The sequence below is a fragment of the Ranitomeya variabilis genome, chromosome 2 (genome assembly GCF_051348905.1).
Source record: "Ranitomeya variabilis isolate aRanVar5 chromosome 2, aRanVar5.hap1, whole genome shotgun sequence".
In the NCBI taxonomy this organism is placed as follows: domain Eukaryota; kingdom Metazoa; phylum Chordata; class Amphibia; order Anura; family Dendrobatidae; genus Ranitomeya; species Ranitomeya variabilis.
In genome coordinates this window covers 1,106,669,127-1,106,681,212 of record NC_135233.1, presented here as the reverse complement: position 1 = coordinate 1,106,681,212, position 12,086 = coordinate 1,106,669,127, and the positions used below count along the sequence as shown (strand labels likewise).

Below are 12,086 nucleotides of genomic sequence, written 5' to 3'. Positions count from 1 at the left end.
TCTACCAGCTGAGCTATCGAAGGATTGCTTTGGCCACTGTCGAAAGCCTCCTAGGTTTGGCCGTGGGTGCCACGGGCAGATGGTAAAAATGATTCATTCAACTCTGCGAAAAAGGAATCCAATGGTAGCATTGGAGAATGCGGGCATCGATCCCGCTACCTCTCGCATGCTAAGCGAGCGCTCTACCACTTGAGCTAATCCCCCAAACCTGTGAAACTTGACGTCAGTTTCACGTCACACCAGGTCACAATTTTCATATACAGTCACAGATGACATTGCTTTTTTTTTTTTTTTTTTTTTTTTAAAGTGTGGACTCCGTTTTCCCATACTTGAAGAACATTTAAGGAGTCCACAACGTGATTAGTGACCTACAAATACAGTCGAGCAACTTTCTAGCAAACCCTTTCAATGCACATGGAGAATCAAACCGGGGACAGTGAAAAAACTTGCATAGTTTGTAGAAAAAAGTTGTGATGTAGCACAATCCCAAGGAGAACCGTTGAACTTTTATGGGTTGGTTTGTTTATCGAAAATGCTGAGAGGTCGTGAAGGCCTCCTGGTCTTTTTTTTTCCTCCTTTCTGTGGTTGCTAAACTGTAAGAAGAGAGTAGAGCATGAGCCTTAACACAAAACATTAAAAGAGAATAAATGCAACACCAATGGTGAAAAGCAAGACATGCGTTGGCCGGGAATCGAACCCGGGTCAACTGCTTGGAAGGCAGCTATGCTCACCACTATACCACCAACGCTTTCGGAAGTGTACGTTTTTTTTGACATTTTCTGCAATAACACTAAACTTTCTGTTGACAGAAGCATTTGGATGCAATGTAATGATGAAAAGTATAAAACACAACCTTTTAGCAGAGGATGGTTTCGATCCATCGACCTCTGGGTTATGGGCCCAGCACGCTCCCGCTGCGCCACTCTGCTCGTAGTGTTGGATGCTTAGAGTCGAAGTCTAATTACTGTCTGCCTTCTGGTCTGTGTCGTGTAATTTATCAGCCATTTCTTATCTGTTGGCAACTAGATTATTCTTGGTGTTTTGCAATTATTTCTTTGTTTTTTTCTGTTTCCTTTAGTCATATTGTTGAAAATCATTTGAAGAAACGGTGTCTGACCTTGCTTAAGGTGCAGGCAAAAAGTGTGGTCCATTGGGTCTCTGTGGCGCAATCGGTTAGCGCGTTCGGCTGTTAACCGAAAGGTTGGTGGTTCGAGTCCACCCAGGGACGTCGCACCCTTTTGCAGTCCACCCAGAGACGTTGCACAGTTGGAGAAGTTTTTGCATTGGTGCTGAGCATCTCTCTCATGTAAAAGCCATTTTGCTGACTATGTTTTGAATTCACGAGGCAAACTGGAGAAAAACTTTCTGTATGAGATAAGATAAACAAAACTTCCTTCGAGCCGGAATCGAACCAGCGACCTAAGGATTGCTAATTTAGAGCTACAGTCCTCCGCTCTACCAGCTGAGCTATCGAAGGATTGCTTTGGCCACTGTCGAAAGCCTCCTAGGTTTGGCCGTGGGAGCCACGGGCAGATGGTAAAAATGATTCATTCAACTCTGCGAAAAAGGAATCCAATGGTAGCATTGGAGAATGCGGGCATCGATCCCGCTACCTCTCGCATGCTAAGCGAGCGCTCTACCACTTGAGCTAATCCCCCAAACCTGTGAAACTTGACGTCAGTTTCACGTCACACCAGGTCACAATTTTCATATACAGTCACAGATGACATTGCTTTTTTTTTTTTTTTTTTTTTAAAGTGTGGACTCCGTTTTCCCATACTTGAAGAACATTTAAGGAGTCCACAACGTGATTAGTGACCTACAAATACAGTCGAGCAACTTTCTAGCAAACCCTTTCAATGCACATGGAGAATCAAACCGGGGACAGTGAAAAAACTTGCATAGTTTGTAGAAAAAAGTTGTGATGTAGCACAATCCCAAGGAGAACCGTTGAACTTTTATGGGTTGGTTTGTTTATCGAAAATGCTGAGAGGTCGTGAAGGCCTCCTGGTCTTTTTTTTTCCTCCTTTCTGTGGTTGCTAAACTGTAAGAAGAGAGTAGAGCATGAGCCTTAACACAAAACATTAAAAGAGAATAAATGCAACACTAATGGTGAAAAGCAAGACATGCGTTGGCCGGGAATCGAACCCGGGTCAACTGCTTGGAAGGCAGCTATGCTCACCACTATACCACCAACTCTTTCGGAAGTGTACGTTTTTTTGACATTTTCTGCAATAACACTAAACTTTCTGTTGACAGAAGCATTTGGATGCAATGTAATGATGAAAAGTATAAAACACAACCTTTTAGCAGAGGATGGTTTCGATCCATCGACCTCTGGGTTATGGGCCCAGCACGCTTCCGCTGCGCCACTCTGCTCGTAGTGTTGGATGCTTAGAGTCGAAGTCTAATTACTGTCTGCCTTCTGGTCTGTGTCGTGTAATTTATCAGCCATTTCTTATCTGTTGGCAACTAGATTATTCTTGGTGTTTTGCAATTATTTCTTTGTTTTTTTCTGTTTCCTTTAGTCATATTGTTGAAAATCATTTGAAGAAACGGTGTCTGACCTTGCTTAAGGTGCAGGCAAAAATTGTGGTCCATTGGGTCTCTGTGGCGCAATCGGTTAGCGCGTTCGGCTGTTAACCGAAAGGTTGGTGGTTCGAGTCCACCCAGGGACGTCGCACCCTTTTGCAGTCCACCCAGAGACGTTGGAGAAGTTTTTGCATTGGTGCTGAGCATCTCTCTCATGTAAAAGCCATTTTGCTGACTATGTTTTGAATTCACGAGGCAAACTGGAGAAAAACTTTCTGTATGAGATAAGATAAACAAAACTTCCTTCGAGCCGGAATTGAACCAGCGACCTAAGGATTGCTAATTTAGAGCTACAGTCCTCCGCTCTACCAGCTGAGCTATCGAAGGATTGTTTTGGCCACTGTCGAAAGCCTCCTAGGTTTGGCCGTGGGTGCCACGGGCAGATGGTAAAAATGATTCATTCAACTCTGCGAAAAAGGAATCCAATGGTAGCATTGGAGAATGCGGGCATCGATCCCGCTACCTCTCGCATGCTAAGCGAGCGCTCTACCACTTGAGCTAATCCCCCAAACCTGTGAAACTTGACGTCAGTTTCACGTCACACCAGGTCACAATTTTCATATACAGTCACAGATGACATTGCTTTTTTTTTTTTTTTAAGTGTGGACTCCGTTTTCCCATACTTGAAGAACATTTAAGGAGTCCACAACGTGATTGGTGACCTACAAATACAGTTGAGCAACTTTCTAGCAAACCCTTTCTATGCACATGGAGAATCAAACCGGGGACAGTGAAAAAACTTGCATAGTTTGTAGAAAAAAGTTGTGATGTAGCACAATCCCAAGGAGAACCGTTGAACTTTTATGGGTTGGTTTGTTTATCGAAAATGCTGAGAGGTCGTGAAGGCCTCCTGGTCTTTTTTTTTCCTCCTTTCTGTGGTTGCTAAACTGTAAGAAGAGAGTAGAGCATGAGCCTTAACACAAAACATTAAAAGAGAATAAATGCAACACCAATGGTGAAAAGCAAGACATGCGTTGGCCGGGAATCGAACCCGGGTCAACTGCTTGGAAGGCAGCTATGCTCACCACTATACCACCAACGCTTTCGGAAGTGTACGTTTTTTTGACATTTTCTGCAATAACACTAAACTTTCTGTTGACAGAAGCATTTGGATGCAATGTAATGATGAAAAGTATAAAACACAACCTTTTAGCAGAGGATGGTTTCGATCCATCGACCTCTGGGTTATGGGCCCAGCACGCTTCCGCTGCGCCACTCTGCTCGTAGTGTTGGATGCTTAGAGTCGAAGTCTAATTACTGTCTGCCTTCTGGTCTGTGTCGTGTAATTTATCAGCCATTTCTTATCTGTTGGCAACTAGATTATTCTTGGTGTTTTGCAATTATTTCTTTGTTTTTTTCTGTTTCCTTTAGTCATATTGTTGAAAATCATTTGAAGAAACGGTGTCTGACCTTGCTTAAGGTGCAGGCAAAAATTGTGGTCCATTGGGTCTCTGTGGCGCAATCGGTTAGCGCGTTCGGCTGTTAACCGAAAGGTTGGTGGTTCGAGTCCACCCAGGGACGTCGCACCCTATTGCAGTCCACCCAGAGACGTTGCACAGTTGGAGAAGTTTTTGCATTGGTGCTGAGCATCTCTCTCATGTAAAAGCCATTTTGCTGACTATGTTTTGAATTCACGAGGCAAACTGGAGAAAAACTTTCTGTATGAGATAAGATAAACAAAACTTCCTTCGAGCCGGAATTGAACCAGCGACCTAAGGATTGCTAATTTAGAGCTACAGTCCTCCGCTCTACCAGCTGAGCTATCGAAGGATTGTTTTGGCCACTGTCGAAAGCCTCCTAGGTTTGGCCGTGGGTGCCACGGGCAGATGGTAAAAATGATTCATTCAACTCTGCGAAAAAGGAATCCAATGGTAGCATTGGAGAATGCGGGCATCGATCCCGCTACCTCTCGCATGCTAAGCGAGCGCTCTACCACTTGAGCTAATCCCCCAAACCTGTGAAACTTGACGTCAGTTTCGCGTCACACCAGGTCACAATTTTCATATACAGTCACAGATGACATTGCTTTTTTTTTTTTTTTTTTTTTAAGTGTGGACTCCGTTTTCCCATACTTGAAGAACATTTAAGGAGTCCACAACGTGATTGGTGACCTACAAATACAGTCGAGCAACTTTCTAGCAAACCCTTTCTATGCACATGGAGAATCAAACCGGGGACAGTGAAAAAACTTGCATAGTTTGTAGAAAAAAGTTGTGATGTAGCACAATCCCAAGGAGAACCGTTGAACTTTTATGGGTTGGTTTGTTTATCGAAAATGCTGAGAGGTCGTGAAGGCCTCCTGGTCTTTTTTTTTCCTCCTTTCTGTGGTTGCTAAACTGTAAGAAGAGAGTAGAGCATGAGCCTTAACACAAAACATTAAAAGAGAATAAATGCAACACCAATGGTGAAAAGCAAGACATGCGTTGGCCGGGAATCGAACCCGGGTCAACTGTTTGGAAGGCAGCTATGCTCACCACTATACCACCAACGCTTTCGGAAGTGTACGTTTTTTTGACATTTTCTGCAATAACACTAAACTTTCTGTTGACAGAAGCATTTGGATGCAATGTAATGATGAAAAGTATAAAACACAACCTTTTAGCAGAGGATGGTTTCGATCCATCGACCTCTGGGTTATGGGCCCAGCACGCTTCCGCTGCGCCACTCTGCTCGTAGTGTTGGATGCTTAGAGTCGAAGTCTAATTACTGTCTGCCTTCTGGTCTGTGTCGTGTAATTTATCAGCCATTTCTTATCTGTTGGCAACTAGATTATTCTTGGTGTTTTGCAATTATTTCTTTGTTTTTTTCTGTTTCCTTTAGTCATATTGTTGAAAATCATTTGAAGAAACGGTGTCTGACCTTGCTTAAGGTGCAGGCAAAAATTGTGGTCCATTGGGTCTCTGTGGCGCAATCGGTTAGCGCGTTCGGCTGTTAACCGAAAGGTTGGTGGTTTGAGTCCACCCAGGGACGTCGCACCCTTTTGCAGTCCACCCAGAGACGTTGCACAGTTGGAGAAGTTTTTGCATTGGTGCTGAGCATCTCTCTCATGTAAAAGCCATTTTGCTGACTATGTTTTGAATTCACGAGGCAAACTGGAGAAAAACTTTCTGTATGAGATAAGATAAACAAAACTTCCTTCGAGCCGGAATTGAACCAGCGACCTAAGGATTGCTAATTTAGAGCTACAGTCCTCCGCTCTACCAGCTGAGCTATCGAAGGATTGTTTTGGCCACTGTCGAAAGCCTCCTAGGTTTGGCCGTGGGTGCCACGGGCAGATGGTAAAAATGATTCATTCAACTCTGCGAAAAAGGAATCCAATGGTAGCATTGGAGAATGCGGGCATCGATCCCGCTACCTCTCGCATGCTAAGCGAGCGCTCTACCACTTGAGCTAATCCCCCAAACCTGTGAAACTTGACGTCAGTTTCACGTCACACCAGGTCACAATTTTCATATACAGTCACAGATGACATTGCTTTTTTTTTTTTTTTTTTTAAGTGTGGACTCCGTTTTCCCATACTTGAAGAACATTTAAGGAGTCCACAACGTGATTGGTGACCTACAAATACAGTCGAGCAACTTTCTAGCAAACCCTTTCTATGCACATGGAGAATCAAACCGGGGACAGTGAAAAAACTTGCATAGTTTGTAGAAAAAAGTTGTGATGTAGCACAATCCCAAGGAGAACCGTTGAACTTTTATGGGTTGGTTTGTTTATCGAAAATGCTGAGAGGTCGTGAAGGCCTCCTGGTCTTTTTTTTTCCTCCTTTCTGTGGTTGCTAAACTGTAAGAAGAGAGTAGAGCATGAGCCTTAACACAAAACATTAAAAGAGAATAAATGCAACACCAATGGTGAAAAGCAAGACATGCGTTGGCCGGGAATCGAACCCGGGTCAACTGCTTGGAAGGCAGCTATGCTCACCACTATACCACCAACGCTTTCGGAAGTGTACGTTTTTTTGACATTTTCTGCAATAACACTAAACTTTCTGTTGACAGAAGCATTTGGATGCAATGTAATGATGAAAAGTATAAAACACAACCTTTTAGCAGAGGATGGTTTCGATCCATCGACCTCTGGGTTATGGGCCCAGCACGCTTCCGCTGCGCCACTCTGCTCGTAGTGTTGGATGCTTAGAGTCGAAGTCTAATTACTCTCTGCCTTCTGGTCTGTGTCGTGTAATTTATCAGCCATTTCTTATCTGTTGGCAACTAGATTATTCTTGGTGTTTTGCAATTATTTATTTGTTTTTTTCTGTTTCCTTTAGTCATATTGTTGAAAATCATTTGAAGAAACGGTGTCTGACCTTGCTTAAGGTGCAGGCAAAAATTGTGGTCCATTGGGTCTCTGTGGCGCAATCGGTTAGCGCGTTCGGCTGTTAACCGAAAGGTTGGTGGTTCGAGTCCACCCAGGGACGTCGCACCCTTTTGCAGTCCACCCAGAGACGTTGCACAGTTGGAGAAGTTATTGCATTGGTGCTGAGCATCTCTCTCATGTAAAAGCCATTTTGCTGACTATGTTTTGAATTCACGAGGCAAACTGGAGAAAAACTTTCTGTATGAGATAAGATAAACAAAACTTCTTTCGAGCCGGAATTGAACCAGCGACCTAAGGATTGCTAATTTAGAGCTACAGTCCTCCGCTCTACCAGCTGAGCTATCGAAGGATTGTTTTGGCCACTGTCGAAAGCCTCCTAGGTTTGGCCGTGGGTGCCACGGGCAGATGGTAAAAATGATTCATTCAACTCTGCGAAAAAGGAATCCAATGGTAGCATTGGAGAATGCGGGCATCGATCCCGCTACCTCTCGCATGCTAAGCGAGCGCTCTACCACTTGAGCTAATCCCCCAAACCTGTGAAACTTGACGTCAGTTTCACGTCACACCAGGTCACAATTTTCATATACAGTCACAGATGACATTGCTTTTTTTTTTTTTTTTTTTTTTTAAGTGTGGACTCCGTTTTCCCATACTTGAAGAACATTTAAGGAGTCCACAACGTGATTGGTGACCTACAAATACAGTCGAGCAACTTTCTAGCAAACCCTTTCTATGCACATGGAGAATCAAACCGGGGACAGTGAAAAAACTTGCATAGTTTGTAGAAAAAAGTTGTGATGTAGCACAATCCCAAGGAGAACCGTTGAACTTTTATGGGTTGGTTTGTTTATCGAAAATGCTGAGAGGTCGTGAAGGCCTCCTGGTCTTTTTTTTTCCTCCTTTCTGTGGTTGCTAAACTGTAAGAAGAGAGTAGAGCATGAGCCTTAACACAAAACATTAAAAGAGAATAAATGCAACACCAATGGTGAAAAGCAAGACATGCGTTGGCCGGGAATCGAACCCGGGTCAACTGCTTGGAAGGCAGCTATGCTCACCACTATACCACCAACGCTTTCGGAAGTGTACGTTTTTTTGACATTTTCTGCAATAACACTAAACTTTCTGTTGACAGAAGCATTTGGATGCAATGTAATGATGAAAAGTATAAAACACAACCTTTTAGCAGAGGATGGTTTCGATCCATCGACCTCTGGGTTATGGGCCCAGCACGCTTCCGCTGCGCCACTCTGCTCGTAGTGTTGGATGCTTAGAGTCGAAGTCTAATTACTGTCTGCCTTCTGGTCTGTGTCGTGTAATTTATCAGCCATTTCTTATCTGTTGGCAACTAGATTATTCTTGGTGTTTTGCAATTATTTCTTAGTTTTTTTCTGTTTCCCTTAGTCATATTGTTGAAAATCATTTGAAGAAACGGTGTCTGACCTTGCTTAAGGTGCAGGCAAAAATTGTGGTCCATTGGGTCTCTGTGGCGCAATCGCTTAGCGCGTTCGGCTGTTAACCGAAAGGTTGGTGGTTCGAGTCCACCCAGGGACGTCGCACCCTTTTGCAGTCCACCCAGAGACATTGCACAGTTGGAGAAGTTTTTGCATTGGTGCTGAGCATCTCTCTCATGTAAAAGCCATTTTGCTGACTATGTTTTGAATTCACGAGGCAAACTGGAGAAAAACTTTCTGTATGAGATAAGATAAACAAAACTTCCTTCGAGCCGGAATTGAACCAGCGACCTAAGGATTGCTAATTTAGAGCTACAGTCCTCCGCTCTACCAGCTGAGCTATCGAAGGATTGTTTTGGCCACTGTCGAAAGCCTCCTAGGTTTGGCCGTGGGTGCCACGGGCAGATGGTAAAAATGATTCATTCAACTCTGCGAAAAAGGAATCCAATGGTAGCATTGGAAAATGCGGGCATCAATCCCGCTACCTCTCGCATGCTAAGCGAGCGCTCTACCACTTGAGCTAATCCCCCAAACCTGTGAAACTTGACGTCAGTTTCACGTCACACCAGGTCACAATTTTCATATACAGTCACAGATGACATTGCTTTTTTTTTTTTTTTTTTTTTAAGTGTGGACTCCGTTTTCCCATACTTGAAGAACATTTAAGGAGTCCACAATGTGATTGGTGACCTAGAAATACAGTCGAGCAACTTTCTAGCAAACCCTTTCTATGCACATGGAGAATCAAACCGGGGACAGTGAAAAAACTTGCATAGTTTGTAGAAAAAAGTTGTGATGTAGCACAATCCCAAGGAGAACCGTTGAACTTTTATGGGTTGGTTTGTTTATCGAAAATGCTGAGAGGTCGTGAAGGCCTCCTGGTCTTTTTTTTTCCTCCTTTCTGTGGTTGCTAAACTGTAAGAAGAGAGTAGAGCATGAGCCTTAACACAAAACATTAAAAGAGAATAAATGCAACACCAATGGTGAAAAGCAAGACATGCGTTGGCCGGGAATCGAACCCGGGTCAACTGCTTGGAAGGCAGCTATGCTCACCACTATACCACCAACGCTTTCGGAAGTGTACGTTTTTTTGACATTTTCTGCAATAACACTAAACTTTCTGTTGACAGAAGCATTTGGATGCAATGTAATGATGAAAAGTATAAAACACAACCTTTTAGCAGAGGATGGTTTCGATCCATCGACCTCTGGGTTATGGGCCCAGCAAGCTTCCGCTGCGCCACTCTGCTCGTAGTGTTGGATGCTTAGAGTCGAAGTCTAATTACTGTCTGCCTTCTGGTCTGTGTCGTGTAATTTATCAGCCATTTCTTATCTGTTGGCAACTAGATTATTCTTGGTGTTTTGCAATTATTTCTTTGTTTTTTTTCTGTTTCCTTTAGTCATATTGTTGAAAATCATTTGAAGAAACGGTGTCTGACCTTGCTTAAGGTGCAGGCAAAAATTGTGGTCCATTGGGTCTCTGTGGCGCAATCGGTTAGCGCGTTCGGCTGTTAACCGAAAGGTTGGTGGTTCGAGTCCACCCAGGGATGTCGCACCCTTTTGCAGTCCACCCAGAGACGTTGCACAGTTGGAGAAGTTTTTGCATTGGTGCTGAGCATCTCTCTCATGTAAAAGCCATTTTGCTGACTATGTTTTGAATTCACGAGGCAAACTGGAGAAAAACTTTCTGTATGAGATAAGATAAACAAAACTTCCTTCGAGCCAGAATTGAACCAGCGACCTAAGGATTGCTAATTTAGAGCTACAGTCCTCCGCTCTACCAGCTGAGCTATCGAAGGATTGTTTTGGCCACTGTCGAAAGCCTCCTAGGTTTGGCCGTGGGTGCCACGGGCAGATGGTAAAAATGATTCATTCAACTCTGCGAAAAAGGAATCCAATGGTAGCATTGGAGAATGCGGGCATCGATCCCGCTACCTCTCGCATGCTAAGCGAGCGCTCTACCACTTGAGCTAATCCCCCAAACCTGTGAAACTTGACGTCAGTTTCACGTCACACCAGGTCACAATTTTCATATACAGTCACAGATGACATTGCTTTTTTTTTTTTTTTTTTTTTTTAAGTGTGGACTCCGTTTTCCCATACTTGAAGAACATTTAAGGAGTCCACAACGTGATTGGTGACCTACAAATACAGTCGAGCAACTTTCTAGCAAACCCTTTCTATGCACATGGAGAATCAAACCGGGGACAGTGAAAAAACTTGCATAGTTTGTAGAAAAAAGTTGTGATGTAGCACAATCCCAAGGATCCCGCTACCTCTCGCATGCTAAGCGAGCGCTCTACCACTTGAGCTAATCCCCCAAACCTGTGAAACTTGACGTCAGTTTCACGTCACACCAGGTCACAATTTTCATATACAGTCACAGATGACATTGCTTTTTTTTTTTTTTTTTTTTTTAAGTGTGGACTCCGTTTTCCCATACTTGAAGAACATTTAAGGAGTCCACAACGTGATTGGTGACCTACAAATACAGTCGAGCAACTTTCTAGCAAACCCTTTCTATGCACATGGAGAATCAAACCGGGGACAGTGAAAAAACTTGCATAGTTTGTAGAAAAAAGTTGTGATGTAGCACAATCCCAAGGAGAACCGTTGAACTTTTATGGGTTGGTTTGTTTATCGAAAATGCTGAGAGGTCGTGAAGGCCTCCTGGTCTTTTTTTTTCCTCCTTTCTGTGGTTGCTAAACTGTAAGAAGAGAGTAGAGCATGAGCCTTAACACAAAACATTAATAGAGAATAAATGCAACACCAATGGTGAAAAGCAAGACATGCGTTGGCCGGGAATCGAACCCGGGTCAACTGCTTGGAAGGCAGCTATGCTCACCACTATACAACCAACGCTTTCGGAAGTGTACGTTTTTTTGACATTTTCTGCAATAACACTAAACTTTCTGTTGACAGAAGCATTTGGATGCAATGTAATGATGAAAAGTATAAAACACAACCTTTTAGCAGAGGATGGTTTCGATCCATCGACCTCTGGGTTATGGGCCCAGCACGCTTCCGCTGCGCCACTCTGCTCGTAGTGTTGGATGCTTAGAGTCGAAGTCTAATTACTGTCTGCCTTCTGGTCTGTGTCGTGTAATTTATCAGCCATTTCTTATCTGTTGGCAACTAGATTATTCTTGGTGTTTTGCAATTATTTCTTTGTTTTTTTCTGTTTCCTTTAGTCATATTGTTGAAAATCATTTGAAGAAACGGTGTCTGACCTTGCTTAAGGTGCAGGCAAAAATTGTGGTCCATTGGGTCTCTGTGGCGCAATCGGTTAGCGCGTTCGGCTGTTAACCGAAAGGTTGGTGGTTCGAGTCCACCCAGGGACGTCGCACCCTTTTGCAGTCCACCCAGAGACGTTGCACAGTTGGAGAAGTTTTTGCATTGGTGCTGAGCATCTCTCATGTAAAAGCCATTTTGCTGACTATGTTTTGAATTCACGAGGCAAACTGGAGAAAAACTTTCTGTATGAGATAAGATAAACAAAACTTCCTTCGAGCTGGAATTGAACCAGCGACCTAAGGATTGCTAATTTAGAGCTACAGTCCTCCGCTCTACCAGCTGAGCTATCGAAGGATTGTTTTGGCCACTGTCGAAAGCCTCCTAGGTTTGGCCGTGGGTGCCACGGGCAGATGGTAAAAATGATTCATTCAACTCTGCGAAAAAGGAATCCAATGGTACCATTGGAGAATGCAGGCATCGATCCCGCTACCT

At 43.6% G+C, this 12,086-nt stretch overlaps 1 non-coding gene across 1 annotated transcript; it reads right to left on the bottom strand.

Moving 5' to 3' along the window:
- Window positions 1-1,391: 1,391 nt before the first annotated feature.
- TRNAY-GUA (transfer RNA tyrosine (anticodon GUA)) lies at window positions 1,392-1,477 on the bottom strand. Its single transcript is given in 2 exon segments — window positions 1,392-1,427; window positions 1,441-1,477. It is a non-coding gene; the product is annotated as a tRNA-Tyr (tRNA).
- Between the last annotated feature and the right edge of the window lie 10,609 nt (window positions 1,478-12,086).